The 16,526-nt window shown below is 43.9% G+C and overlaps 1 protein-coding gene across 3 annotated transcripts in view; it reads right to left on the bottom strand.

Annotated features, from left to right (window-relative positions):
* Positions 1-16,526, bottom strand: part of RNGTT (RNA guanylyltransferase and 5'-phosphatase) — a 409,198-nt gene that overhangs the window by 151,043 nt on the left and 241,629 nt on the right. The window lies entirely within an intron of this gene.

The following is a 16,526-nucleotide window of genomic DNA, read 5'->3' as shown; positions in this document are numbered from 1 at the left end:
GAAAGCTTATGCTCCCAATACTTCTGTTAGTCTTAAAGGTGCCACAGGACCCTCTGTTGCTTTTAACAGATTCAGACTAACACGGCTACCGCTCTGATACTTTACCAGTTGGTTGTCTCTCATTCCAAGTGAACTCAACACTGAAGACTGAAGAATGCAAAGTAAGCTAGCCAGTTATATACAGAACCATATCATCAGATGTTCTGCCTTACAATAGTTGCTAGCTCTTCAAAAAGTACTAAACACACTCAATTGTTTGGTGGAGGGAGTGATCCTCTGAAAAACATCCAGACTTCACAACCCTGTTCTTACTCATTTGCATCTAGTATGAAGTCTATTTACGATGTACTGCTGATATGCTGGATTGCTACATAAAGTACAGCAGCAAAATGAAGATCAATTTACATATTAACATTCTGATATAAACTGTTAGTTTTTATCAACAACTAAGTGAAAAATAGCTATTTTAGTTTATATCAATAACTAAGCAAAAAAAATCGTTTTATGAAAGATCTTTGTGCGAACTTCGAAGTCTCAAGAAACTAATTTAGTACTGGGAATCTATTAGACCTACTACTGAAATACAAACAGGAGAAGGCAGACTCTTGCAGATATTTTCCCAAATCATTCAATTTGAATGGAGAAGGAGAGGTTAATGATTCAGGATGCACTCAGTTTATTTTAGTTATTCCATTGTAACATGGGGATAGGGGAGAGCTGATGTACATTTCTCAGTTCAATTCCAAGCGCTCCTCCTCTTATTCACCCTCTCCCCCACCCTGAGAAAGCTCTGTGCAGGATCTTGGATACATAAGGGCAGAGCCATGGATGCACCTGATCATTTCATTAATAGTATGCACATGTGAAGGGCTGGGAGTGGATCCACCTCACTATGAAGATCCAAAAGTATGGACATGTCATTCAGTGAAGAATCCCACTAATTCAAAGTGGCTATAAACTTATTTTGTTCAGCAATGGAATATATGTATGTTTACTCTACATATTTTCCAACATATACACAGAATAGCACAGTATGGGGAATGCTGCATTACACACAGATCATTGTCTTAAGCATAGGCATATTTGCTAAAGCTAAAGCCTGTTTTGGTGTTCTCAGCTGAAAACCATGCCTTCAGCACCCATATCTAACACACATGGTCACTCGTCTTTTGGCTGCCAATATGTAAAATCATGCACAACTATCAGGATGGCATTAAGCCTACTCAACAAGTTCCTTGGAGTTTCACACTAAGACACGGGTACTACATAACCAAATGAAATTAGTAGTCTGATGGAACTCAAGTCTCTCTTTTTTTTTTTTTTTTTTTTTTTTTTTTTAAAGAAAGCCTCTAGTATACAAATTCAACAAATGACTCCTTACAGTTATTGACATTTACAGTGGGGACAGGCATAACTAGCGTACTTCGTAGGATCTCTCAGATGAAATATACCCAGTTGACATTTACAGTGGGGACAGGCATAACTAGTGTACTTCGTAGGATATCTCAGATGAAATATACCCAGACTGCCCCATTAAGGTAAATGGAAAACATTTAGGATGACTACTGCTGATACATGTAGAAAATAAATAATGCCTATCAGCAATCCTATGTCAGACAATGATTACAGGGGATGTCTAAACTGCACATCAGAGTTCTAGACCAAATTTGGATATTTGCCATGAGTAGGTGGCAAACAAGCAAAGGGAATTCAATCCCCTATAAATTATGAAGAACTTTAGATAGTGTACACCCATAAGTGAAGAAGAGACCATAGCTAGGAGAACTGACACATTCATTAAGAACTGAATAGCAGTGATATCTATGCAGGCAGATGAAGGGAATCAGATTAAACAAGAAGTTCAAGTTGGGTAAATAGCACATACATTTGCACTTCAAAATATAACTGTAGCAGGAATGATAGCAGAAAATGAACCTGAAGAAAATGTAGGCAGGGAGAACCTAAATAAAAGTGATGTGGTTTTCTGAGATGCTGAGCATCCTCTGCTACCACTTAAGTCAAAGGGAGTTACACTTGTTCATCACACCTGAAAAATTAAACTACTTTTATTTCAGTGCTTAACTATGGAATCTGATCCCTATCTTTTGGTGTCCAAAACATGTACCTTGATTAAAAAATAAAATCAAAACCTAAAGAGATATGATAAAATAAACCGCTCAAGATGGCCAAGACAATCCTAAAGTTCCATCCAAGTTATGGCCTGTATAGTCATGGAAAAATTCCTTAAGATATGCTGTGCCTTATTAAAATAAATTTTTGAATATCCATAAAGTATATGATGGGATTGTATAGTTGAGATACAATTAGCAATTTGAGAGAAGAATTGCAAGGAAGCCTGCTATGGAAATTGAGAATAACGGATAGCCATTCATGGCCAGAAAATGCTGCTGTAAAGGTCAGTGCCATTTCAGCAAATTGACAGCAGGTTCTCCATTAAAGGACAGCCCACAGCAATGTGAAAGATACATGCTGGCGTAGCAGCGTCCATTTTGACTGGTAATGGATTTAGTCACAAATGTTCTTCATGTGGGGGAATCCCAACTAACCAGCTAGATGTTCAGCATAAGTAATGAAACAAAAAAGGTTTTAATAGCACAAGTCAATACAGATTTGAGGGGCAATTCTCTCCTCCTCTCAAGAATCATTTCTGCTTGTGAAGTTCATAAGAAGCCAGCTGGAAATAATAACGGATAGGTTCAGGGACTACTAGAGAATTACAAAACTTAAAACAGAAAACATATTTGAATAGGAAAATAATGTATATAAAACTTTAAATATTTGATAGTCCCTTTCCCTCCCTTTCAGTGAAGGGACTCCGTCTACTCTATGTCTTTACACCACCTGGCACGATGAATGTTATAGTAATAGAAGAAATAATAATGCACAAAAAACCCATCACTCATTCGAGTAGACGGATAGCTTAGTTTCAGACTTACAGAATTTAAGTTACTAGCAAATGTTTTTCAACTACCAGAGCAATTTTCAAAAGACATATTGGGCCAAACATTGAAACCAGCAATGAGATCGTATGAAGTGGTTGAAGTGAACTTGGCACTGTTTAATTACACAAAACATGACCTTTTGAAGCCAGTTCATGCAATAATAGCCATTAGTGATTTGGGGTGAAGTTTTTATAATGAAGGATGGTGATAATCTGGTCACTATAACGGAAGTAGTGCAAACAATTAATAGGCAATCAAGTATTCAAGGTTACCAGTGAGATTGTCAAGATTGGGGTGGATGGGTTTAATACAAAAACCACATGTAATGCTACCTGGGAATGAAAATATAACTGTTTATTCCTTTTCTTTCAAGTAATTTTTTCTCTTGTTGGTGCTGCATATAGAGAAAAGTTATGAGGCTGAGAGGATTCAGTGACACTTTGAGAGCTTATTTTAGACAATGGAGCCAGTTTACTAAAATGGTGTGCTTATCTTAGAGGAACAGGAGGCACGTTTTTGGGGGGGAGGGAGGGTAGGAGTTTATGCCTCATTCAAACTAAGAGTACACAAAGGTGTCAGATTGGAATCAGCATGAGCCACTGTAAAAATATCAGAGGACTCAAGAGGTGTGTCATAACTATAAAGGGAAGGGTGGCAGCTCTCCTGTGTACTGTGCTATGGAATCCCTCCTGGCCAGAGACTCCAAATCCTTTTACCTGTAAAGGGTTAAGAAGCTCGGGTAACCTGGCTGACACCTGACCCGAAGGACCAATAAGGGGACAAGATACTTTCAAATCTTGGGGGGGGGGGGGAAAGGCTTTTGTGTGTGCTCTTTGTTTTAAGGGGTTGTTCGCTCTTGGGACTGAGAGGGACCAGACATCAATCCAGGTTCTCCCCATCTTTCTAAACAAGTCTCTCCTATTTCAAACTTGTAAGTAAAAAGACAGGCAAGGCGTCTTAGATTTACTTTGTTTTCTCAACTTGTAAATGTACCTTTTACTAGAGTGTTTATCTTTGTTTTGCTGTACTTTGAACCTAAGACAGAGGGGGGTCCTCTGAGCTCTTTAAGTTTGATTACCCTGTAAAGTATTTTCCATCCTGATTTTACAGAGATGATTTTTACCTTTTTCTTTAATTAAAAGCCTTCTTTTTTAAGAACCAGATTGATTTCTCCTTGTGTTAAGATCCAAGGGGGTTTGGATCTGTGTTCACCAGGGAATTGGTGAAAGGGTTCTCAAGGCTTCCCAGGGAGGGGATTCTTGAGATGGTGGCAGCGGGACCAAAGCTAAGCTGGTAGTTAAGCTTAGAGGTTTTCATGCAGGCCCCTACATTTGTACCCTAAAGTTCAAAGTGGGGATACAGCCTTGACCACTGTAAAAATATCAGAGGACTCAAGAGGTGAAACAGGCATTTGAAAGAATAAAGATACTGACGCAAACCTCTCGTGAGTGCCTAGAAGAAGTGCATCAGATGTCTTGTAAACCTTCACTATTTGTGGCTAACAAACTTTCTTTTGGGGAGCTTTTAGAATAAAATAATTCTGCTACCCCTTTCTCAAGAAGGGCAAAATAATGGTACTAGGCAGCTGGTAAATCGGTTTTGAAGAGTTTGCTACCATGAAGATTAGGTGTTCTCAGACAGACTACAGAGGCCCAGTGAGGTTTATGATTTACAAGGCAGATAGCAGAAGTAATTTTACTGATGAGTGGGCACAGGTCACAGAACTGATCCTGACATCTAAAGATAAGAAGCTATTTTTGAGATTTCAGTTTGACTAAACAATTAAAAACACAGGATGGCAAACTGCAAATGTTCCACAATGAGTGTACAAAATTATAAATAATTTTGCAGTCACCCTATAGAACAAATTATTCTAAAAATTCAGAAGTTATATGATGGATGTTAAGAAACTACAAACAACGTATTAGGCTTTTACCCACAAACTACAGGGCAAATTCATTCAGGATCTGGGCCACAAACATAGGAAGACATACCTTGTCCAAGAAGCTGTTTGCTGGTCAGTTTCACTCCCTTTAATCAGCACTCATCTTCAGTCCCTGCTCTGCCAACCTATTCCATGCAGAGGGATCAAAGCTGATCAGAGGGAGTTGACCCAGCAGTTTGGTCCTGCATCAGCAGTACTTCAATGTGACAGAAAATGGAGAAGGGAAAGGGAGGCAGGATTACAGAGGAATGACAGGAAAGGAAGGGGAAATTTAAAAGAATGGAAAAAACACAAACAAAGATGGGCAGTGGAAAAAAGGGGAAAGAAAGCAAAGGGGGAAGAGAAAGAATTGTAAAAGAACAAAACGGAAAGAAGAGAAAAAAATTGTATTTTGTGTCGCACCGTGCAGCTGTTAGAGGGTAACTGGTATGGGAGAAAATGGGCAAGAGTCACTATGAAACCGCCTACAAAAAGTTTTCAATTGTATACTGGTCAAGAACCTCCATCGCTCTCCTCACATTATTTGTGAAAATGTACAGTATGTATGCCTGGAAAGGAAGAGCAAAGGGGAGGCTTTACTCATTGACCCTCTGTAGAATCATAGACTGGAAGGGGCTTCGATTGGTTATCCAGTCCCCTGCGCTGAGGCAGAACTAATTATTATCTACACCATCTGTGAGAGCTGTTTGTCTAAACTGTTCTTAAAAACCGCCAGTGACGGAGATTCCACAGCCTCTATAAGTAATTTGTTCCAGTTCTTAACTACCTTACAGTTAGAAAGTTTTTCCTAATGTCTAACCTAAATCTCCCTTGCTGCAATTTAAGCCTATTACTTCTTTTTTCAGTCTTTCCTCATAGGTCATATTTTCTAGACCTTAAAGCACTTAGCATACTACAGGCACTACTAGAAATAAATTATTATAATTAAGAAGATCACTGAATTTGTTGTGAATAATATTTTAAAGGGTAGTGTGATCAAATTGATTAATTAATGTATACAAGCAGGATTCAGGTTTGGTATGCCAGCCCTTTTTTCCAGCTTTGTACATCAGTATCACAAGTGTAGATTCATAGATTCTAAGGCCAGATGGGACCACTGTGACCATCTAGTCTGACTTCCTGAATAACACAAGTCACAGAACTTTCCAGAAATAATTTCTGTTTGAATTAGAGCCTATCTTTTAGAAAAACATCCTAGCTTGATTTAAAAATTGCCATTTATAGAGAATCCACCAGAACCCTTGGTAAGCTGCTCCTGTCACTGAATCTTGCTATACTTTTGTCTGCTAGATCGAGGCATCCATTACAACATATTAGTTCCCCATGTAGGTACTTACAAATTAGGATCAAGTCACCCCTTAACTTTCTCTTTGTTAAGCTAAATAGATTGAGCTCCTTCATTCTATTCCTATAAGGTATGTTTTCCAATCCTTTAATCGTTCTCATGGCTCTTCTCTGAACCCTCTCCAATTTATCAGCATCAACATCCTGACCCAACAGGACTGCATTCTTCTCTACACTTATAGCCTGCAGGGATCCAAGGTGACTGGCTCTGCAGCTGTGCAGGGAACCCTCTGACCTCTGCTGCCACACCCTGCTCATTCACTCCACGACAGGGAGACTGCAGAGGGCTCTGACACCTGACCCATGAAAGCACAAGGTCCCAGGAAAGCAGGCAGGGCGGGGCAGGTGCTGCATTTGCACTGACTGTTACCCAGGGATATTCTGTTTGTCGATTTCAATGTGTCAGCTGAAATTGATGTTTACCAACATCTATCGATTTAAAATCATATCCTGCCAAGTCTACCAATGCAGAGGTAAAATAACCTCTCTTTTACATATCCAAGCATCACATTTTGGCCACAGGATTGCACTGAGACCTGAATTCCCAGGATAGGCTCCCCCATTGTATAAGGATGGCCAACTTTCTTTGTTCCTCAGTGTATATATTACTATTTGACTATATTAATATGCATAGTGTTTGCTTGCGCCCAGCTTTCCAAGTGATTCAGATCACTCTGTTACCCATCCCTCTTCATTATTTGCGACTCCTGATTTTTGTGTCATCTGCAAACTTTATCAGTGATGACTTTTTTTTTTCAGGTCATTGATAAAAAATATTAAATAGTATAGGGGCAGGAACTCCTCCCTGCAGGACCCCACTAGGAATACACCTGTTCAATGATGACTTCACATTTACAATTATGTTTTCAGACCTGTCAGTTAGCCAGTTTTTAATCTGTTTAATGTGTGCCATGTTATTCTAGTTTTTTAATCAAAATGTCCAGTGGTACCAAGTCCAGTGCCTCACAGAAGTCTAAAATCATAGAATCATAGGGTTAGAAGACCCTGCAAGGGTCATCTAGTCTAACTCCCTGCCAAGATGCAGGATTTGTTGGGTCTAAACCAATGGAGGGCTTCCCACAGCTCACATTGGCCAGGAACGATGAATCGTGGCCACTGGGAGCTGAAGGCAGCCATGCCTGCAGACTGTCAAGGTAAACAAACTGTCTCGCGGCCCGCCAGCAGATTACCCTGACGGGCCGTGTGCAGCCCGCAGGTTGCCCACCACTGGTCTAAACCATCCAAGACAGATGGCTATCCAGCTTCCTTTTGAAAACCTCCAGTGAAGAAGCTTCCACAACCTCCCTAGGCAGTCTGTTCCATTGTCCTACTGTTCTTACAGTTAGGAACTTTTTCCTGAGATTTAATCTAAATCTGCTATGCTGAAGTTTGAATTTATTGCCTCTTGACCTGCCCGCTGTGGCAAGAGAAAACTTTTGTTCATCTTTTTTATGGCAGCCTTTCAAGTATTTGAAGACTGCTTTCATGTCCCACCCTTAATCTCCTCTTCTCCAAACTAAACATATCCAGTTCTTTCAGTCTTTGCTCATATGGCTTGCATTCCATCCCTTTGATCATCTTTGTTGCTTGCCTCTAGATCCTCTCCAGTTTCTCTACATCCTTCCTATACATTGGTGACCAAAATTGGACACAGTACTCCAGCTGAGGCCTAACAAGCACCAAGTAGAGTGGTACTATCACCTCCTGTGATTTGCATGCTATGCCTTTGTTAATGCAACCTAAAACTGCATTTGTTTTTTTTGCAGCAGCATCACATTGCTGACTCATGTTGAGGTTATGTTCCACCACAACTCCCAGATCCTTCTCAGCAGTCTAAAACGACTACATCAACAGTATTACTTTTATCAACCAAGTGTAGCGTGATTTGGTTTTCAAACAGAAGGAGAAAAGAGCAAAGTTGAGTTTTCAGTTAATACTTGGGAACTTAGAGAGAAGCGAAGAAAGCACAGAAAGAAAACAGACCTCAATATACATAATAGGTACTGTGACAAAGTTCCTCCTCTATCTTGGTGGGTCCTGCGCTTATTGGCGGATTTTCTTGCCTTAAAGATTCACCATGTGGGTTGGGGAACAGCCCAGAGACCTTCCCCTCTGGGAGAACCCACAGTCCAGGTCAATTGGGAGGTTTGGGGGAAACCCGGGCCCGCCCTCTACTCCGGGTTCCAGCCCAGGGTCCTGTGGACTGCAACTGTCTATAGTGCCTCCTGTAACAGCTGCATGACAGCTACAACTCCCTGGGCTACTTCCCCATGGCCTCCTCCAAACACCTTCCTTATTCTCACCACAGGACCTTCCTCCTGGTGTCTGATAACACTTGTGCTCCTCAGTCCTCCAGCAGCACACCCTCTCACCCTCAGCTCCTTGCGCCTCTTGCTCCCAGCTCCTCACACTCACAGCAGAAACTGAAGTGAGCTCCTTTTAAAACCCAGGTGCCCTGATTAGCCTGCCTTAATTGATTCTAGCAGCTTCTTCTTAATTGGCTCCAGGTGTCCTAATTAGCCTGCCTGCCTTAACTGGTTCTAGCAGGTTCCTGATTACTCTAGTGCAGCCCCTTCTCTGGTCACTCAGGAAACAGAAAACTACTCATCCAGTGACCAGTATATTTGTCCTCTACCAGACTCCTGTACCCCACTGGTCTGGGTCTGTCACAGTACACTAATGCTGGTCAGAAAAATTCCAACAAAATTTCTTTTTCCATCAGAATTTTCCAAGTCATTGAAGTTAAACCATTTTACAGAGACTGATTTCAACAAAGATCCAGAAACCAGCCACGCAGACTGCCTAGGGCCGGGTCTCCAGGGCTTCCAAGGTGTTTGGCTTTGGGGCAGCCTACTTGGAGGGCTTCCCCAGAGCTGGGACACCATTCCCTTTCATAGAGAATTTCAAATGTTTTGGTTTCCATTCTGAATCAGAATTAAACCAAATTTTTAAATATCAAACTCCTTCACAAAACAGAATACCTTTCTCCAACCACCTCTATTCTCAACATCAGCATTTCCTGAAGCTAGTAATAGTGTCTACACATGCATGAGACTACCTCCCTAGTATTTAATAAAGAACACAGAGCACAAGAACAAATGTTTTGAATAGACTATCTTTAAATAGAAATAACTCTTCCCCAAATTAACAAAAATTGAACACTGCAACTTTGGCAAAAAATAATTATCCCAGAATGAATCCCAGAACTATTAAAACAGGCAAGTTTGAAAGGGAGATCCCCTGATGAAGGAGGAGTGAGCACTAATCCTTGAAGTGAGCTGCGAGCTTGTTTGTCTCCCCCCCCTCCCCCTCCCCCTCCTCCCATGGCTTACTTAAAGTTTACAGTGTGATCTGTTAGGGTTTATGTGTTTGGGGACGGTGTGGGAGTGGGGGCCAGAGGCCTGCTAGCTGAGTGGGCACTAGCAAGGCTCTAGCCTCTTGTCGTTTGATGACCCTTGTGGTCATTCTTCCTGTATGTTAATGGGGTGGGAGATAGGACTGACCTAAGGATATGTCTACACTACGAGAGTAGTTCGATTTTACTTAAATCGAATATGTGATATCGATATTACAAAGTCGAACGTGTGTGTCCACACTAAGGACAGTAATTCGACTTTGTGAGTCCACACTAACGGGGCAAGCGTCGACATTGGAAGCGGTGCACTGTGGGCAGCTATCCCACAGTTCCCGCAGTCCTCGCTGCCCATTGGAATTCTGGGTCGAGCCCCCAATGCCTTCTGGGGAAAAAAATGTGTCGAGGGTGGTTTTGGGTAACTGTCGTCATCCAACCGTCACTCCCGCCCTCCCTCCCTGAAAGTGCTGGCGGGAAATCAGTTCGCGCACTTTTCTGGTCAGTGACAGCGCGGACGCCACAGCACTGCGAGCATGGAGCCCGCTGCGACCATCGAGCCCGCTGCGACCATCGCTGCAGTTATGGCCGTTGTCAACACCTAGCACCTTATCATCCACCTTGCCCAGAGGCAGATGGTGAGAAATCGGGCGAGGAGGCTACGGCAGCGCGGTGAGGACCTGAAGTCTGAGAGTGGCACAGACCTGTCACAAAGCACGGGACCCCGCGCCGAGGACATCATGGTGCCAATGGGTCATGTTGATGTTGTGGAACGGCGATTCTGGGCCCGGGAAACAAGCACGGACTGGTGGGACCGCATAGTGCTGCAGGTCTGGGATGAATCCCAGTGGCTGCGAAACTTTCACATGCGTAAGGGAACTTTCCTTGAACTTTGTGAGTTGCTGTCCCCTGCCCTGAAGCGCAAGGACACCCGGATGCGAGCAGCCCTGACTGTCCAGAAGCGAGTGGCCATAGCCCTCTGGAAGCTTGCAACGCTGGACAGCTACCGGTCAGTCGCGAACCACTTTGGCGTGGGCAAATCTACCGTGGGGGTTGTTGTGATGCAAGTAGCCAACGCAATCGTTGAGCTTCTGCTCTCAAAGGTAGTGACCCTGGGAAACGCGCAGACCATCATAGATGGCTTCGCCGCGATGGGATTCCCAAACTGCGGTGGGGCTATAGATGGAACTCACATCCCTATCCTGGGACCGGACCACCAGGCCAGCCAGTACATTAACCGAAAGGGCTACTTTTCAATGGTGCTGCAAGCACTGGTGGACCATAGGGGACGTTTTACAAACATCAAGGTCGGATGGCCGGGCAAGGTTCATGACGCTCGTGTTTTCAGGAACTCTGGTCTGTTTAGACGGCTGCAGGAAGGTATTTACTTCCCGGACCACAAAATAACTCTTGGGGATGTGGAGATGCCTATAGTCATCCTCGGGGACCCAGCCTACCCGCTAATGCCCTGACTCATGAAGCCCTATACAGGCGCCCTGGACAGTGAAAAAGAACTCTTCAACTACCGGCTGAGCAAGTGCAGAATGGTGGTGGAGTGTGCTTTTGGCCGTCTCAAGGGGAGATGGAGAACCTTACTGACTCGCTGTGATCTCAGCGAAACCAATATCCCCATTGTTATTGCAGCTTGCTGTGTGCTGCACAATCTGTGTGAGAGCAAGGGGTAGACCTTTATGGCGGGGTGGGAGGTTGAGGCAAATAGCCTGGCTGCTGATTACGCCCAGCCAGACAGCTGGGCGATTAGAAGAGCCCAGCGGGACGCGCTGTGCATCCGGGAGGCTTTGAAAGCTAGGTTCCTGAGTGAGCAGGGTAACCTGTGACTATTAAGTTTGTTTAAAGAGAAGCTGAACCTGCCCCCGTTTCTTTACCCAGTAAATGTTCACTATCCTCTCCAGTTACATACCCCGTTCACCCCGTTCCCCCCCTTCCAACACACGTTTAAAAATAAAATCACTTGAAATTTGTTAATGAACACCGTTTTCTTTATTACTGTTTTCGCGGGAAAGTGTTGAACCTGGGTCGCAGACTGTGGTGGTGAGCGGGTGTAGTGTAGTGATGCAAAGGACGCTTCTAAACTCCAGGAATGACAAGCTCCGCACTGGTGGACTGGTTGTTTCAACGGAGCCTGCCACCCCTCCTGTTCGGGACTCTGTGTGTGGGGGCTATGTGACTTTGTGGCAGGGGGAGGACGGTTACAGATCCCCTGCTGCGTGGCTCTGTGATCCAGGATAAGGACCGCTGCATAAGATCTCTAACCGCCCTCCCCCGCCACAAAGTCACATAGCCTCCCCCCCGCCCCCCCACAGAACATGAAAACCACCTCCCAGACTGACCAGGGTAACTAGTGACTGCAATGTGTGTGTGCCATGCTGCTGAACCTGCCCCCGCGTCTGTACCCTGGTAAAGGTGACTGTCCTCTCCAATTACCAACCCCCTTCCCCCCCTTCAAACAGACTCTCCTCTAAAAGAACATGATGGAAACAGTAATTAACAGAAACGTATTTTTTATTAGCAACCACACATGAAACTGGGGGATGAAATTGGGACGGGGGCTTGGGTGAGGCGGGAAGGAAAGGACTTATCAAATTTTGGGGAATAAGAGCCTTCTGGTACTTGAGCAGTCTGCAGGGGTGGAGTGAGAGTTTTCACGGACTCTGCCGCCCCTCCTTCTTGGGATTTTGGGTGAGGGGGGTGTGGGACTTTGTGGCGGGGGAGGGCAGTTAGAGATAGACTGCAGCGGGGCTCTGTCCTCCTGCCTCCAGTCCTGCAGAACATCCACAAGGCGCCGGAGCGTGTCCGTTTGCTCCCTCATTAGTTCAAGCAGCATTTGAGTTGCCTGCTGGTCTTCCTGCCGCCACCTCTCCTCCCATTCCATGTGTGATCGGTGCATTTGGGACAAGTTCTCCCTCCACTGGGTCTGCTGGGCTGCCTGGGCTCGGGAGCAGCCCATAAGTTCTGAGAACATGTCCTCCCGTGTCCTCTTCTTCCTACGCCTAATCTGCGCTAGCCTCTGGGAGTGTGATGCCAGGGTAGTTTGTGAGACAGTCGCAGCTGTGGGATGGGAAAAAGGGAGTGAATTCCTCAGAAAGATAAATTTTTGGTTGAACAAAGAACATAGTCTTTCTCTGTGAACAAGACCATGCACAGCACCTATCACATGCGCACTCAGGACAAGGTCGAATTTTTGGCCTTCGCATTCAGTGCCTGGGGTCTTGCAGTGCAGATCAGACAAGAGGGACAGGACAGCGGAATTTGGGTAACAGGCTGACATGGTAAGCCGTAGACTTGTGGCTGCTTAAAACTTTAATAGCAGCACTGGCCTCCTTTCACGTTCAAAGCAATGCCAGTCCCTGCTGCCAGCAATCCGGCAAGCATGAACTCTGCCCCTGTTCCACCCCCTCGCGGCTGTCCCAGGGAAAGATCCCTGTATGCTGCTCCTCTCCCGCCTCCAACGCGTGGCTGTAAACCGCCGGTTACAGTTCTGTAAAGGAACAGGCAAGCAGTCCCAATACTAACATTCCCCTACCTAATTCAAAGCAGGTCACCATGAGCGACATTACGAGGATTTCAGAGACGGAGAAAGCACGGATGCTTCGGGAAAGCCTGCAAAGACCAGGGCCGTATGCCGACATGCTCTGCAAGGCAATGATACCCGAGTACTTGATTGTCTCCTGGAGCGGAAACGTTTCCTACCACGGAGGACCCAATAAGGCCGCTCTCCCCAGGAACCTGATGCAAAGGCTTTCCAATTACCCCCAGGAGAGCTTCGTGGAGATGTTCCAGGAGGATTTCTGCTCTATCCCCGGACATATAGACCGGATTTTACTGTAGCTGCAGTGGCACGGACTAAACAGTAGAGCGCCTAGGGCAAAACAATCATGCTAAACCGGACATTGCTAGATATTTTTTCAGTAGTTGCACTGCCAAGGACTGAAACGTTAAGCGCCTAGGGCAAAGTAATCATGCAAAACCCATTGTTAATATTGTTAATATTCCTGTTTTGTTAAAAATAAATGTTTACATGTTTAAAACACTTACTGACTGATCCTTCCCCTGATTCTGTGTCCGGGTTAACGCCTGGGGACGGTTGGTAGGGGATCTCTGTAAGGGTGATGAAGAGATTCTGGCTGTCGGGGAAATCAGCATTGTAAGCGCTGTCGACTGCCTCGTCCTCCTCATCTCCTTCCTCATCTTCCCCGTCCGCTAACATGTCCGAGGAACCGGCCGTCGACAATATCCCATCCTCAGAGTCCACGGTCAGTGGTGGGGTAGTGGTGGCGGCCACACCTAGGATGGAATGCAGTGCCTCGTAGAAACGGGATGTCTGGGGCAGGGATCCGGAGCATCCGTTTGCCTCTTTGGTCTTCTGGTAGCCTTGTCTCAGCTCCTTGATTTTCACGCGGCACTGCGTTGCATCCCGGCTGTATCCTCTCTCTGCCATGGCTTTAGAGATCTTCTCGTAGATCTTTGCAGTCCGTCTTTTCGATCGCAGCTCGGAAAGCACGGACTCATCGCCCCACACAGCGATCAGATCCAAGACTTCCCGATGAGTCCATGCTGGGGCCCTCTTTCTATTCTGAGATTGCATGGCCATCTCTGCTGGAGAGCTCTGCATTGTTGCCAGTGCTGCTGAGCTCGCCACGATGTCCAAACAGGAAATGAGATTCAAACTGCCCAGACAGGAAAAGGAATTCAAATTTTCCCGGGGCTTTTCCTGTGTGGCTGGTCAGAGCATCCGAGCTCGGACTGCTGTCCAGAGCGTCAACAGAGTGGTGCACTGTGGGATAGCTCCCGGAGCTATTAGCGTCGATTACCATCCACACCTAGCCTAATTCGACATGGCCATGTCGAATTTAGCGCTACTCCCCTCGTTGGGGAGGAGTACAGAAGTCGAATTTAAGAGACCTCTATGTCGAACTAAATAGCTTCGTGGTGTGAACGGGTGCAGAGTTAATTCGATGTAACGGTGCTAAATTCGACATAAACTCCTAGTGTAGACCAGGCCTAAGAGAGAAGGGCTTAAAAGCCAGACACCGGGGGGGGGTGGGAGGAGGTTGCGCGCTCCAGCGGATCAAAGCAAGTTTGATATAACGCGGTTTCACATATAACACGGTAAGATGTTTTTGGCTCCCGAGGACAGCGTTATATCGGGGTAGAGGTGTATTTGGAAAACATCTAAAACATTGTTGATGCTACTGCAAACTTAAGAATAAAAAGATAAGAAAATTCAAGTTAATATTCTCAAGGTGTCTTCACTGCACTCTGTTGCTTTTAAACATTGCTGATATGCAATAAAGTCTCCCACTGTTCTAAAACATCCGTAATATACAAGAACAGAGGATTAGCAACCTCAAATAACAATTCCTGGGCTTTCAGTTTAAGTAAGCCTATTTTATTTTTGTTATCTAATATTCCTACATTCATAATATTTCCTTTTGAAAGAATACTTTGGTTCATCCTTTACATTATCTCAACTCAAGCTACAAAATACACTGAGAAAATTACACATTGCTCAATCTAAAAATAAGTGATTAACAATAGTTGAACAAAACTAAGTTTAATAAATCCTGAAACAATATATATTGAAATGTAATCAATAATTGCGCTATGAAAGTCTCACCAATATTTTAAAATAAAAAGTAATTAAGAGCATTTTATACATCCCATGAAGCTTTTATTCAGTTACAAACTTCCCTATATGCTAAATCAGAAAGCACAAATTCTAAAAATGTACCAATGATTTAGGTACTTATTTCCTGCAACAAAATGAAAGACTAGGGATACTCTCCTAGACAATTCTACTACTGGCAGAAATGGCTGTGATAAATAAAGTTATGTAACCTGAGTTACATGAATTCTTCAATTCAATACAAAGCATTTGGAACCTTTTCCCCCCATTGGTTTACATTTTAATAATATAGGGGCAGGAACTCGTTCCTGCAGGGGACACCACTAGGAATACACCTGTTCAATGATGACTCCACATTTACAATTATGTTTTCAGACCTGTCAGTTAGCCAGTTTTTAATCTGTTTAATGTGTGCCATGTTATTCTAGTTGGTGTTATCAAGTTCATATTCTGGTGTTTTTTTTAAACTTACAACTCTGCCACAGAGAAACAAAAAAGGCCAAGTCAGTCACTTGTTTGTGTTTAGCTGCTGCAGAACCAGCAGAGAAGAGCACAGGTTAGTTCTATTCCTAGAGCTGGGCTGACATCACCAACACTAATGCTTACAAGTAAGGAAGTAAGATAAAGAGAGCTCTTTGCTTTGTGGGTGAGTGGAAAGACACTGTTTACCAAAATGGAAAGAGATCATATCAGGAAATTATGTTATTTAATTGCTTTCAAAAGAAATTTATTCTAATAGTTAAAAAGCACACTAGCATTTCAGCAAACCATTTCTATGAACTTGCATTGTATACAATTACTTCCCTTGTCCTCATCTCTTCTAGTCTGAGCACTAGCCATTTGTAATGTTTTGCTTGTTGTTAAGGACAGTTAACTGACAGATCCATCTGTATTTCTCTCAGGAAGCTTTTTGGTGCACCCAATCTTTACTCTCAGTTCTTAGAGAGGAGTCACACATATATCATATTATGCAAATTATTTAAAAAGTCAATTTTCACTTAAAATGGTATGCATTGTACAATTTTACCAAATTTTAAGGTATCATAGAATATCAGGGTTGGAAGGGACCTCAGGAGGTCATCTAGTCCAACCCCCAGCTCAAAGCAGGACCAATCCCCAACTAAATCAGTGTAGCAACACTTAAAATTTCCCTGAGGAAGCCAACTACATTGAGTACTCAGCCTTTGTTCCTAAGTAACTGATACAGAAAGATCTCTCGCTTTTTTCTACTGATACAGAAAGATCTCACACTTTACGGCCTAGTTTGCACAAGTGACA

Source organism: Terrapene carolina, unplaced genomic scaffold (genome assembly GCF_002925995.2).
Source record: "Terrapene carolina triunguis isolate 2854851 unplaced genomic scaffold, T_m_triunguis-2.0 Scaffold42, whole genome shotgun sequence".
Taxonomy (NCBI): Eukaryota; Metazoa; Chordata; order Testudines; family Emydidae; genus Terrapene; species Terrapene triunguis.
Note: the sequence above shows the minus strand (reverse complement) of the source record. Positions and strands in the feature narration are given on the sequence as shown.